General features: G+C 33.0%; 1 long non-coding RNA gene across 1 annotated transcript; it reads left to right on the plus strand.

Annotated features, from left to right (window-relative positions):
- Positions 1 to 965: 965 nt before the first annotated feature.
- On the plus strand, positions 966 to 5,607 carry LOC145612066 (uncharacterized). The gene is made up of 4 exons (XR_014106522.1): positions 966 to 1,099; positions 2,022 to 2,887; positions 4,300 to 4,421; positions 4,643 to 5,607. It is a non-coding gene; the product is annotated as an uncharacterized LOC145612066 (long non-coding RNA).
- Positions 5,608 to 14,572: the final 8,965 nt, after the last annotated feature.

Genomic DNA, 14,572 nt, shown 5'->3' on the forward strand with positions numbered 1-14,572 from the left:
TACAAAGCTTGGGATTATGGAATGGTTCATAGCATTATACCATTTCCTGATCATAATACTACTTTCATTGAGAAGCTCACAAAATTTCAAGAGTTATATATTTAGGAGAATTTATGATGCAACAAGATACAAAGGAAGAGTTGAACAAGTCCAAGTGCAAAGTGCAATTGAAGGAAAAGTACAAATGTTATCTTGTTCATACCCATGGAACTAACTGAATAGAGCTAAAATAAATATTTTATGAGAAATGGAAATTAGGAGCTAAACTGAACTGAACTGATTGGAGCTGAAATGAAATTAAAGTGAAGTGAAGAGGCCCTGAGTGGAATAAGAAGGTGAAATCAATAGATGGGATAAGGATAAAAATAGTGTATTCCATTGTTTAGTATGAGTTGGGATAAAATTGGAAAAACTAATAAAAATACAAAAATACCCTTACTTTCCTTTCTTCACTCTCTTATTTTTTGTCTTTCATTAAGGATAGTAATGTTTTTTACCCATTAAATTTAATCTTCATCCCTTATACCACCTAGAGCTATCAAAAGCTGACCTGACTCGAAATACCAACCCGAACCTGATTATTAACCGACCCATTTGAACCCGAAAAAATGGTGACCCGAACCCGACCTTAGACCCGAGTATTTGAGACTCGAACCCAAACATGAACCGACCTGGAGATTACCCGACCCGAATGCAACCCGTAAATTCTTAACCTGAACTGAACCCGACCTGAACCGAAATTGGCCCAAACCCGTTTTAACCCGTCAAAACCCGACTTTAACCTGACTGAATTTTATCCAACTTGCTCCTAACCCAACTCGAATTAAACCCAACCTATTACTAACCCAACTCAAAATTTAACCCGACCTGTTACAAACCCTACTCGAAATCAACACGACTTGGTATTACCACCCTTAGTTATTAATTTGGAGGGATAACTTCCTTTTTTATCTCCCTCCTAATCCCCCCATCCCTTTAAAGAAACAAAAGACTTCTTAAATTCCCCCATCTTTTATCCCTCTAAACATTCTTCCCGGCAAAACTCCGCCATTGTTGATCTCTCTCCTTCACATTCTTCGTCACTCTTCTGCAATTTCAGGTTTGTAAATCTTTCTCTCTCCTCCATGATCTAAATTTGTTGTAATTGTCTCTTTTGCAACGACGAAGACCTCATTTTATTGCTTAATTACTTCTAAAATTGCCGATTTTATTCGAGAATCGGTTTTTCAATTCCCTTATTCTAGTTTCTTTAGGGTTTTGATTTCATTTTATGAATTTTTGATGGTTAAATTTTGTGCTTAGTTATTTCTGGATTAATTTTCCGTATAATATGCTTGTATTGTTTTAAATTGGAGTTATAATGTTTGTTTTGTATCCATTGATACCTCTAACTGCGTCTAGGTAACTTTTAATCTACTGGCATTTTAGCAGTTTGTGTCGAAATTTCGGAACTTATTGCATTTTCTGTGTCAGTTTACATTGTAATGGCCTTGTTAATTCTCTTATATTATATGTATCTATTTTAATGTTCACATAATCTGTGGCAAAAATGTTGTTGCTAATATGACATTGTTGCTTTCTTGATACAATTTCTTCTGGTTTTTACGTCTAGTTAGTGACACAAATGCTGTTTTATCTCCATGCTGTTCCTTTCTTGTCGGATTCATGCTATTCGTGTCTTCTAAAGTTGAATTGTCATCTGTAGTGCATAATTTCTTATAGGAATTGGTATCAAGTGATTTACTTTGTAGTATTTTTTATTGCCGGATTGTAATTCTAGATTTCTAGGACTTGAATTGACCGTTTCCATTATCGTTGCCAGCCTTGATGGTAAGGTCCGTAAGGGCATTGAATTCCTTTCTTTTTAGTTGCAACAAAGGGCATTATTTGTGAGACATAAATAACTCCTTTTGTTGCAACTAAAAAGTAACGGAGGCATTTTGTCTCTTTTGTTTTGATTGTTTTTTAACACATTTACCGGGCTCTAGTGTAACATACACATGAAAATTATCTTATTATAGGAAAATCAAGTAAAGGCCTTGAAGGAGAAGATCATTGGAGCTGAGTTTCTCTCCTCAACTCAGATATCTGTGGTCAAAGAGAGGGTTTGTTTGTGTTTGAGTATCTGTTATTTCATGTTAGACTCTTCTTGCTAGATATTTTCAGTTTCATTGTTTATGGGGCGGTGGCTGCCCAAATGGTAATAAGGTGTGCAATGGTTTATAGGGGAAGACTCATTTGTCGATGAGGGTTGAAAGTCAGTCGTATACCATGTGACTGTCCACTTTGCAAAAATCCTAGCCACTTCAGAGGCTTATTTTCATATGGATCACTAAATTCAATGTATAGTGAACACAAAATAAGTTTTAGATGATGGTGGTAGTGGCTTGTATATGCTATGAAATGGTGTCTCTTTGTCAGATATAAATATCATTGTGTCAATTTGACAACTAGATCAAAATATCATTTTCCGTCAAGATATTATCATCAGTTGACTTGTGGGATCATTCAATCTCCATTATGCACTATTTGGGTTCCAAACTGAAGTACTATTCATATGTTTGTGCTTTATTTTGTCTGCCTTTGCTTTGTTGAGCCAGTATATGATGAATTTTACCATTTCTGTCTATCTGCTATGTTGTTATCTAGATCTATATGAAAAATGTCAGTCTATCATTGATATGTCTCTTTTTCCCTGCTTCCCATTTGCATTGACCTTGCTGTCTTTCCTCTAGATTTATGATGACCTGAGTTCTGAAAAACCTTCCCTGAAGTTTCTGTATGTGACTCCTGAGCTGATAGCAACATCAGGTTTCAGCGCAAAGTTGAGAAAAAATCACGGCAGGGAGCTGTTGCATACTACTTGCATTTGATTGCCATAGATGAGGTGTGCTGTAAATCTGTAATATCTGTGTTAATGTATGGCATTCAAGACTGATTACCTTGAAGAATTAATTGTGTATTTTTGCCATAATATGGGTTCACCTCAAGCAAATGACTATCATTATTTATCACATTATTGCATGCTGTAATATCTGTGTTAATGACTGGAATTAATTGCATGAAATGACTATCATGTATTGCATGAAATTCCAGTCATTTGCATATCGACATTATTGCATGCTTTTTTGTGGGAGCTATAGTTTATCTGTTTAATTTCTTCATGATTGTGAGTATCAAGTATGTGATAGAGCACTTTGCTAGATAATCAATCAAGTCAGCCCTGACTATATAAGAAAATAAAAGTTACCTGTTTTGTTGAAACTTGCTGATTGCTAATGACATGGGGTTGAAGGGAGTATACTGTTTTAACATCATTTAACATGATAACAATTATGCGTAAACTAATATGGTCAAAGTTGATATTGAATAGTGCAGAAAGAGATGGTGTATAATTGTATATTGATTATTGACATTCTCTTAGTGGAAGAATTATTAAGGATTTTGTCAAGACAGCCTGATCAGATATGTATGTTGGTGTCTGATCTGTGGAAATGTTGTTAATGAGAAGTAGTATCATGCTACTTTGACACTACAACTATTTTGCCATATTCTTGTTTGAGACACATTCAAATCCCCAAAATATTGGTGCTTGGAGTGGTCATTGAAAATAGGTAAACACAAAAAAGCCTTTTGCATCCATGTCACTATGTCATTTTTCTCAAGAATCCTATACTTTGGAAGACTTTGAGGCATGAGATACCTAAAAAAGAAAATTATCAATGTTGCAGATATCCAAAGCTAAACTTCCAATACCATAGAGAGGAAAACATATGCTACCTATGCTGATTGTTATCTGCAACTTTGGGGTATTATTTGTGAGATATAAACAATTTCAAAGTTGCAGATAACAAGATAGCAATTGACGGAGGTAGTAGAATATTTTTTGACTGAAATGCATGGTTTATTAATGATTACTCCATAATATTTTGGGTCAGGTTTTGTATATTCTTCTTATCCCATGAGCCTATTTCTATGTTCCTCGCGCTTGCATTCTGTGGTCTCTCACTGGAACTACAAGATGCTGCTGCAAAGTACATTTTTCATTCCTATCTGTTTTATGTTTCTTCTTTTTTCTACTGGAAAGTAGGCTCATATAAGTATTAGTGGTGGGTGTATGATATGTAGACATGATATGTGATTTTATTTGTTGGATTAATGATCAGTGGCATATATTCTAGGCATTATTAGGAAGATTGGTTACACAAACTGTGCGAGACTTGCACACTCACTCTCAGTATGTCACTTAATCTTTTATGTTCCACTTGTTAAGCGTTCTTTTGCTTTTATTGGGTTCAGGGTCAGTTTTTGAGACTTTTAAGCTACATCAGTCATGCACCTGCATATATTGAAAAGCTCCATTGATATTAGCAGAGTGTACAAGGTTATGTGGAATTTCTGCTACCACACGATTAATATAGGTTTGATTAACTGTTACTTTTTATCTGAAATGAAAATTAACCTCTGTTTAATATTATTTAAAACGGTTTGACACTATTCACTCACAATTTGTGTCAAATCGTTGCATATAATATGAAACGGAGGTAGTATATTTATTTTCTATCCTAGACTAATAAAGCAGGATCATCTTCTTCTTCTTCTTCTTCATCTTGATGTTGCTCCGGTGGGGATGGGATGATAGGCAAATCAAAGGAGAGAAAGGCGGAGAGTGCGGCGTAAAGGCGGAAGAAAAGATGACCGAGAAAGCTGAGTGAAAAGGAGGGCCAAAGAGAGAGTAGTAGGATCCATGGGTGGAGATACAGGAAAACTGAGGTTGGACATAAGACAGAGAACACGAATGCAATTGTAATGAGTAAGGACCATCCATCCCGAAAACCAATTCGTAAGAGAGTGAGAAGGTGACCATTGTCATCTTCAGTAAAACAAATTTTCAAGGAAGTGCAGAGGTATGCAAGCGACGTTCCAAAAATCAGAAAGAAAGCTTTGAGGAGAATTCGTGGGCAAATAGTGATGTGATCAAAGAAAAGGTAAGCTAAATAAGGTCTCAAAAACTGGTTGACAAGAAGTAAAAGAACCCATCTCAAATCATAGTAGTATAAGGATTCCAAAGTAAGTTCAAGCTGTGGAGCTTGGTTTTGCCAGTTGGTTCCTTGGCAGCAAAAAACACGAGAGATCAAGGTTTTGAACGAGGGCCATATACAGAGTAGTAGGATGGAAGGACTGAAGTAGTAAAAAATAGGAGCTGGACAGATGAAAGAGAAGACGACGGCTGTAATGAGGGGGAAGGACCACCTCCTTTGCTCATGATGTACCATTTCAATCCATAGGATAACAAGGTAGGAACTATCAAGCTTATATAAGTACGCTCCGAAGGATACTACAAGGAAAAGGATCAACACCGCGACAAGCAAGGTAAGTTTGAAGATGCTTAGTAATGATGGTTGATAGGTAAAGAAGAGAAAAACTTCTGGTCTCAACATATTGATGATGATTAAGAGTATCCATTTAAGTTGAAAGTAATAGTAATAAACTTCTTGATTAAGACTATCAGGCATATTTTAGTACGCCGTAGGGTTTTTTTTTCAATCTTTGTAGGGTTTTTTTTTCAATCTTAAAAGAGAATAAAAATGTTGGAATTGTTTTTAGGTCAGGTTTCCAAATTTGTTTGAAATGAGTTTCTTGTTCGCTTTTTTTATACTACGTACAAGAGTGTCATCGTTTTTAAAAGTTAAAACAGTATTATTACATGAGAAAAACTCGAATGTGGGGTCCTTAATTTGGTAAAATTTTCTATGTTCCATCCACATAATTTTCATCCTTGCATGAAAGCAACATCCAATATAAAGGAACTTTTAGGGGGCGTTTGGTTCACAAACTGGTATGGGGTTGGAATCAGGAATGGGGTTAAGGTGGTATCGGGTTAGAACTTGATACTTAATACCATGTGTTTGGTTTAATTTTGAAATGGAATATCTCACTATTCTCTCCTTTTATTTGATACCTAAGGGAATGGAATGAGCCAAATCCACCTCCCCCCCAAGGTTTCTAAACCCCATACCTCATGGGTTTGAGGTATGGGTTTGAAATTCATATGTTTGACAACCTAACATATGGTATGGGTTTTAGTCATTCTAAACCCATACCTCATACCTATATTTCGTGAACCAAACGCCCCCTTACAATTTATTATGATCACATTTACTGAGTTGAATTAACCTGAACTGAACTAAATAGAGTTGAAATGAATATTTTATGAGAGAAGGAAATTAGGAGCTGAACTGAATTGAAATTAAGCTGAAGTAAACAGACTCTTAATATTATTCATCATCTAGAAAAGTGGCATCATGAATTTCATGACTTATGAGTTCCTACACCTCTTGGATCCATTTTTTGTTTTTTTTTTAATAGTTAAATTTTTCACTAATAAAATGTCTTTTACAAAAGAAATTCAATTTTAACAAAATAACAAATACTTATATAAGATGTGAAGCAAATAAAAAATTTTCTTTACAAAAACTATGATCGTCGAGTAAATATTGCATTATAAAGCATCTTCTGCTTATATTGGTGGAAGATACAGTCTTGTTGGAGAGACAATCTAACGATTCTTTGTAGCGATAATGATGTTTTCCTTTGGAATCATTTGATTGTATTCGAAAATTTGCTAATTGGTGTGTTCTCATATAATTTTTCACCAAAAAAAATTTCACGGCAATCCATTACATCTAGTATTACCTCTGTTTCATATAATGTGCAACATTTATCAATATTAGTATGTGCAATAAATGTTTTCTTTCTTTTTTTAGTCGACATGTCTCTCTTTATTTCTCTTGTTATTTTACATGTATCATTATTTTTCTCTTTCCATTAAACACACAAATAAGTAAATAACTAAATAAGTTTCAAAGGAAAAGGAGAGAGGAGAGACCGAAAGAGTTTTATTTCCTCTTTGTTGGATCCATCTTTTTAAGTGCAACTCTTTTGAATATACTTGTTCCCATTTTATTAGAATGAAATATTTTATTATATTCATGTTTTTCAATATATTGTAAATTTTTTTAATTATCATTTATCAACAAGTATGAAACTTTGATATTTAAGAAGTATAAATTAAATTAAGACCCTTTTTCTTATGAAAAATATAATCAAAACTAAAGATTGAATGGTGGATGACTTAAAAAAATGATAATAATAACCAAGCAAGGCGGTTCTTGTCTCTTACATAGTATCTCATATTTTCATCATTTCTTTTCAGTTAATACATTTTGACTTTAGACCCTTTTAGGCATTTCACATAAATTATCTCAACTTTTAAAAAAAATCTATTATTCTTGTACCAAAAAAAAAGGTAGCTTTGTGATCGATTTGTTTAAATAACTTTTGCTTATAGATAATTAATGATATTTTATTTATAATTATATGTTGAGCATGATCGAAAGAAATATGTCACTTAATATGAAACGGATGAGGTATCAAAATAAATTTCAAATCTTCCAAATTAGTGTGGTTGGTGGTGGGAATCTCTTTTCTTTTTCTCCTCTACTTCCAAAGTTCAGTGCGGATGGGTTCAAAATAATATTTTTGCAATTGATGTCATCCTTATTTTTTTTTTTTTTTGGTGTTTTGATGTCATCCTTATTAAAAGTTACTCTGTAAAACAGTATTAATGCATCTTGAAAAAGTCCAATTTGGATCCTATACGGCCACTTTTTACATGCTTCTTTCAAAATTAGTATTTCAACTTGGAGTTGTTTTGTTAGATTACAAATTGGATAAATGATTTTGGATAAAGAATAATCGCTCACTTTTTTTTTTTTTTTGAAAGAGCGCTGACTTCGGCCGGCCTTTCGTCGATTCGTTGAGCTCTCTATCCTTCATTCTAGCACAGAGCAACGTCCAATATTCCAAGGAATTTTACTAATTTTCCTTTTTCAAAAATTTATTAATATAATATATGTATTAGGGCATGTTCATATTTACTGAATTGAGCTGAACTGAACTGATTGGAACTGAACTGAACTGAACTGAATTGAGCTGAAATGAATATTTTATGTGAGAGGGAAATTAAGAGCTGAACTGAACTGAACTGAACTGAAATTAAGTAAATGTGAACAGGCCCTTAATCTATACTAATATATTAAAAAACGTCCCTAAGAACGTTCACGTGTCACGTAAGTCCTCCTCACTATGCCACGTCACCTCCTTAATTATTCATTATGCCACGTGGCTCTCCTTCCATGTCACGTCACCTCCTAAACTATTCATTGAACCCACAACCTCTAATTTTAGAACTAAGTATCTTACCACCAAGCTATGTAATTTTTTATGCAATCTTTTGAATACAAAATATTAATAAGTAGCAAACAACAATAATGAACAACAATAAATCATAAATCTATTAAAAGACGTTTCTTTTAAAGCCTTTTAAAGGAACGGTGCCACGTGGCACTCTTCAAAGTATGTGTGCCTATGTCACAATGCCATGTCATCATCCGACGTATATGCGCAACGTAAGCTAGCCAATTCATTTAACAAAATAAAATATGCTTTCAACAAGATTTGAACTTATAACCTCCAATATATGTAGGTAATACTTCTACCATCTCAACCAACTATTATTAATGTTTCAAATTTAACATAATATTATAATATTCCTTTCATATATTTAGTAAATTAGAAGTAATATAATTCATTTATATTTCACAAGATTAAAATATAAACACATATGATGTAAAAAAAAAAGGTGACATCCGAGGCAATGTCCGAACCACTACACACACTAACTACACAAATAGTCCAACATAATTATTAAATTAAAGCAAGAAGTACACAAATTAGCAACCCGGAGCATCGGCCGGGATACACACTAGTTTTTTTGTAAAAATTGCATGCAACACCCTGAAGTATGGCTTAGATGCATTGAGCACCCTGAGGTATGGCCGGGATTTTTCATTTAAGACACACGTCACATCTAACACCATAGTTAGTGGTGTTTTGGTTACTACGCAAAGTTCAAGGTGTTTAGTGCACCTAAGCCATACTTTAGGGTGTTGTAGCCAATTTTGCCTAATTTTTTTGTTTATCATGTATTTTTTTTTTTTTAAATGTAATGTTATATATTATCCTTAGGATTAAGGATAACCATTTATATATATATATATAAAATGTGTTACTAAAAAAACCCTAGCCTCCTCTCTCTCTCTTCTCTCTCCTAAAGTTTAGCCTCCATTGTCAATTTTGAAGGGGCTTCCATCGGATTTCACCGGTGGAAAAGCCCTAATCTTTATTTTCTTTTAAGTTTTTAATTTTGTTTCTTAGGTTACTATAATGTCTCCCTCGAAAGAAAGGGTTTATCTCCTTCGAAAGACAAGGTTTTTTCGATCTCCTTCGAAAGACAAAGTTTTTTCGATCTCCTTCGAAAGACAAGGTTTTTCGGACTCCTTCGAAAGACAAGGTTTTATTTGTGCTTAATTTGGTCTCTGGTTGTGCGGGGCTACTATTGATTATGGCTCGGATTTGGGTTACGGAATCAACACAAGAATTTTCTTTCTCCCAAAATTACGAAGCAGCGACGGATCCACTCGAAAAGTTGTATGAGACAACGAACCGAGAATGTGCCGAATTGTTTTTTTTATGTATTTGGATTCTTAGCCCTTCCTCGATTTATTCTTGTTTGATTTTGTTAAATTCGTTTTCATTATCGTTAATTGTCAATTGTAGATGCCGTATGACTATCATTAATGAAATTTAATGTCCTTTAGGACTTCTTTCAAAAAAAAAAGAATAACCATTTAATATCTTTTCTAATAATATCAAATCAGGATAAATGATAAAATCACGTCCATATTAGTGTAATTAATGTTATGCTTTTATTTTCATTTTAATCATTTTAAACTCCTTATATGTAGCCCTAAGTATATATATACTCCCTATTACCTAACACAGTCAAACTTTACAAACATGAGGACGCACTAGTTTGACTTAGCGCCTGTTCACTTTAGCTTAATTTCAGTTTAGTTTAGTTCAGTTCAACTAATCAGTTTAGTTCAGTTCAGCTCCTAATTTCCTTCTCTTATAAATTTTCATTTCACCCAGCTGAGTTCAGTTCCAATCTATTCAGTTCAGTTTAGTTTAGTTTCACTTCAGCTCATTTCAGTTAATGTGAACAGGCCCTTACTTTTCCATGATTATATATGAATGAATTTTTTGTAAAAATATTACATTATAAAACTTTAAATTAATACCTATCTAACATATAACTATGATAAAACACATTTTTATTATGTTAGTAAACGTTATAGTCAAAGCTTATATACGAATGGTGAAAAAATTCCAACAGCCAAGTTATTATGGGACGAAAGGAGTATAACAATTTCTTTAAAAAAAAAAATGATGTTTGAATACACTAGGGTGGCTAACGTACGCAATGCGTGCGCCATCATGATCAAAGAGTGTTTTCACGTTTTTGTTACATTAATAAGGAAAAATATATAAACAAATATTTTAGGGGTATAAATGTCCGCACACTATTTTAAATACTTCCTCCGTTAACTATTATTTGCAACAAAAAGGGTGTTTGCGGACTCCAATGCGAAATTTGTTTGTGAGTGTAAAATGGAGAGAGAAAAAGTTGGGTGCATGTGATGAGGAGAGAGATAGAGAGAAATGATAACCTAAAAAGGAAACAAAACATTTGTTGCACATAATAGTTAGCACCCATTTATAGTATATGTTGCAAATAATAGTTAACGGAGGAAGTATTCAACAAAAAAAAGGAAATCAGTATCTGTGAAAGCAAAAAAATATTCAATTAAAATTAATGAAGGCAAATTTAAAACTTTTACATATTAATGAGGGTAAATATGTAAATGCACATTTTAAAGGGAACAATTGACATCATATTATTCATGGAGCTGATCACACTTTCCCGATTATGGGTGGGTTTTGGGCAGAATTTTCCGATCTGAAATCAGGTCAAGCCCGACCCGACCCAATAGATTTTTAAAAAAGTTTGGGAAAGGGATTTTATGCATTTTTAGTTGATTTTTTTTACCCAACCTAAAATTGGCCCAAAAATCCCGCACGCCCCGACTAGTTTGGGCACATATTTTCGGCCCGAAGCTCGGCCCGGCCTGAGAAATGGACAAATTTTTTAGCCTTGGCCCGGTCCGACCCCCTCAATGGTCACCTCTAATTATTCATAAGAGTAATTTTATAAATTAGGAAAGTATTGAAAATTGTGTTAAAAAAACAAATGAGACAAATAGAAAACAATCGTGGGAGTAAGTATTTTGGCAGCTAACAATAATCCTTGAATATTTAAAGTCTACTCTACTTTTCAAGATTGATTAGGCTTTGTTACAGTTTGACTTAGTTTGTATGACTTTATTACATTTTCACTGAGTTTGTATGAACTTATTAGAACTTCTCGAACGTATACTGTCTAAACTAATTTTTTATTGTACTAGTAGTAAACTTGTTTTCACTTATGAGAATTATTTGTGATGGTATCATAATTAATTTTCAATCAATGTGATATTACTTACTCCATATCTTATTGAACTTATTTTCTTCCCGTCCATCTTTTTTTAGGTGTCCTAATGTAGTAATGTGACTTTATTTTAATATTCATGTACACATTTTGATTTTTGACTAATGTTTTTGCTTATTATAGTACATAATGTTAAATATAGTTATATGAGTATTTGCTAGATCGAATTGTTTCAATTTATAGTCTTCGAAAATCAATTAAAATATTATCACTCAGTGTTAGGCCCCGTTCTCTTCACCTTAATTTTGCTAAAATGAAATTAGTTTTACTGAACTGAAATTATTTTTGCTAAACTTAAATTATTTTTACTGAACTTAAATTTATTTTACTGAACTGAAATTATTTTTGCCGAACTGAAATTATTTTTATTCATTTTCTATTATAATTATTATTTAAGAAAATTGAATTTTACTGAACTGAACTTATTTTTACTGAGCTGAAATTATTTTTACTTAACTGAAATTAATTTTACTGAACGGAACTTATTTTTATAGAACTAAAATTATTTTTACTTAATATTATTTTTTTAAGGTGAAGAGCACAGGGTCTTACAAGTTATCTTTTGTGTTGGTCAAAATGAATCAGTGCACTTAAAAAAATAAAGGTAGCATAAAATAGCTAGCAATAATATTATAAGCTAACACAAACTATTGGGTTAGTCAAGCCTGACCAAATTATTCGTGCGGTGGAGGAGATGACGATGGCCTTAAAGATGACGATGACGATAAAGACAACGATGACGATGATGATAGCAATGGTGGATCTCTTTTTCTTCCTGTAGACGACGATGACGATGTCGACATCAACGGTGAAGGAGAGAAGCAGGGTCATTCATGGCGGAAGAGAGAGAAAGTTTAATTCTTGGATTTTTTCGAAAAATGACAAAAAAATCGAATTGGGGCTTTCTTATGTGATATATAATTGTGAAATTATTTGTCCCATATGATTGTTTGTTGAATTGTGAGTATTTTGATGACAAATGCATATATTTTGGTTGAAATGTGAGCAAGTTATATTATACCCATGACCTTTAGTACAAGCTCTTCAATGGGGGTTCCGCCATTGTTATACAAATCATCAAACATATTATACATATCCTCAAACAAGTTATTCATATCCTCCATCAAATAGTTTATATCCTCCAATCAATAATACATATCATCTACTGGCTAGATGACATCCTCTATTGGCTGGATGATATTCTCTATTGGCTATATGATATTATGGATGGATGATATCCTTTATTGACTATATGATATCATTTATGATTGTGTCTATAATATCCTTTATTGGCTAGATGATATCTTCTACTGCCTTGATGATATCCTCTATGGGCTTAATATCATATAGCCAATAGAGGATATTATCCAACCAGTAGAGACTATCATCTGCCCAGTATAGGATATCAAAAACCCATTATTTCGTTAGTCCGGACTGACGCAATACCTTCTCATCTTAAGCTAAACAAATTGCGGCCTTAGATTACATAATATATGTATCAAGTATGAAAGAGAATCATCTTCAATCGCACCCATCGTCCATCGATGTTTTTTTTTGTTGTTGTAATTATTTCTTAATTTTTTTTTTATTTTTTTTTTGTTTTTCCATGCAAGGTGTGACTTAACTAATAAAACTCTTGTCTTTGATCTCATATGGGTTTTTATCTTTTCAAATTAGTGTAGTTGTGTCGATGAGGATGAGGATTTCTTTACCCTACTCCTCCACTCTTTAATGCCTGATCTGTGAATATTAGATTAAAAAAAAAACAAATATTTACAAAGTAAAGTTTTGAGTTAGTGAAAATGTTTACATATCAAAATTATGAGATATCAAACTTTATTATGAATTTATGAGACTCTTAAGAGTAGATTCTCTTAACCTTCCCCCACTGCTTAAGGACCATGGATCTTGATGGGTTCTCAAATTGATAAAACCTTGGACTTACCGGTAAATGATTAAGTATAACTTATTCCCTTGTTCACTAAGGAGTGTTAGTGAAACCCTAAGACTTTGGTAAATATGTACACATTGTGTGATAGTGACTCTTTTACTGAGTCGAGTTGAAATTCATTTTTAAGGGCTGACTAATGACTACGTAATTTTTGCAAAAAGTCGTTATAATCATTTTAAATAAAGGATAAAGGGTTGATTACGACTTAAGTACATGGTAATACTACTTCGTACGTAGTTTTGGAAAAAAAAAGTCTTTCTTATGGGCCTCATGAGTCATGACCGTAAGTGTTATATGCTCTTTTTGACCTCATGATGCTTTATTTCTTTGTTTCTTTCCGGCTTTCCCTTATTTATTTATTTTTATTATTTTTATGTTTTAATAATTTGGAGAAAACACAGTAAGCTAATTATACTAATTAAGGGACAACGTGTCTAAGAATAAATGAGAGTGAGGGATAACTTAAGTGGTTAGAGTTTTTCTCCCAGTTTCAGTGTTGTACTCCTTAAGTGTTATAGTTTGACCTAAACATAATTTTAGACAATTTAATTGACTTAAATAAAATAAAAGGTAAGTGGGGTAGATAGTGGAGTAAATAGTTTTTTGAAAAGTAAGGAATGTGAAAAAAAAATATAATAAAAAAAAAAGTTGTGGGTTTGGGTGGGGACCATGAAAGGAGAGAAATATAATATTTAATGTAGTTTTTTTGCCAAAATAGGAAGTGTAACACTTATTAAAACACGGTCGGATTTGGTAAGTGTAACACTTAAAAAAACACGGAGGGAGTATGTAGTCTTCAATTGTGAGTTTTATGTGTGAGTATTGTCCCACATGAAAAGAATATGAAAGGTTGGTCTTGTTTATTAACTAGTGTGTGTTATGAGTTGTAAGCATTTTAGTGTGGGCTTGATTATGAGCTGGCTAGTGGATGATTAGTAGTTTTGTATTTTCATTGTAACTAGTTTCATTTTTTTAGGTTTGGATATTATCAAAATTAAATTCGAATCGGGTTTTTCTTGATCCGAAAATTTCAAAACGGGTATCCGATTTAGCCACCCCGTTTATTAGGCTATGATTTGGCCCATTTGGGCATGACTTAAGGGCTAAGG

Source organism: Chenopodium album, chromosome 24, assembly GCF_948465745.1.
Source record: "Chenopodium album chromosome 24, dcCheAlbu1.1, whole genome shotgun sequence".
Taxonomy (NCBI): Eukaryota; Viridiplantae; Streptophyta; class Magnoliopsida; order Caryophyllales; family Amaranthaceae; genus Chenopodium; species Chenopodium album.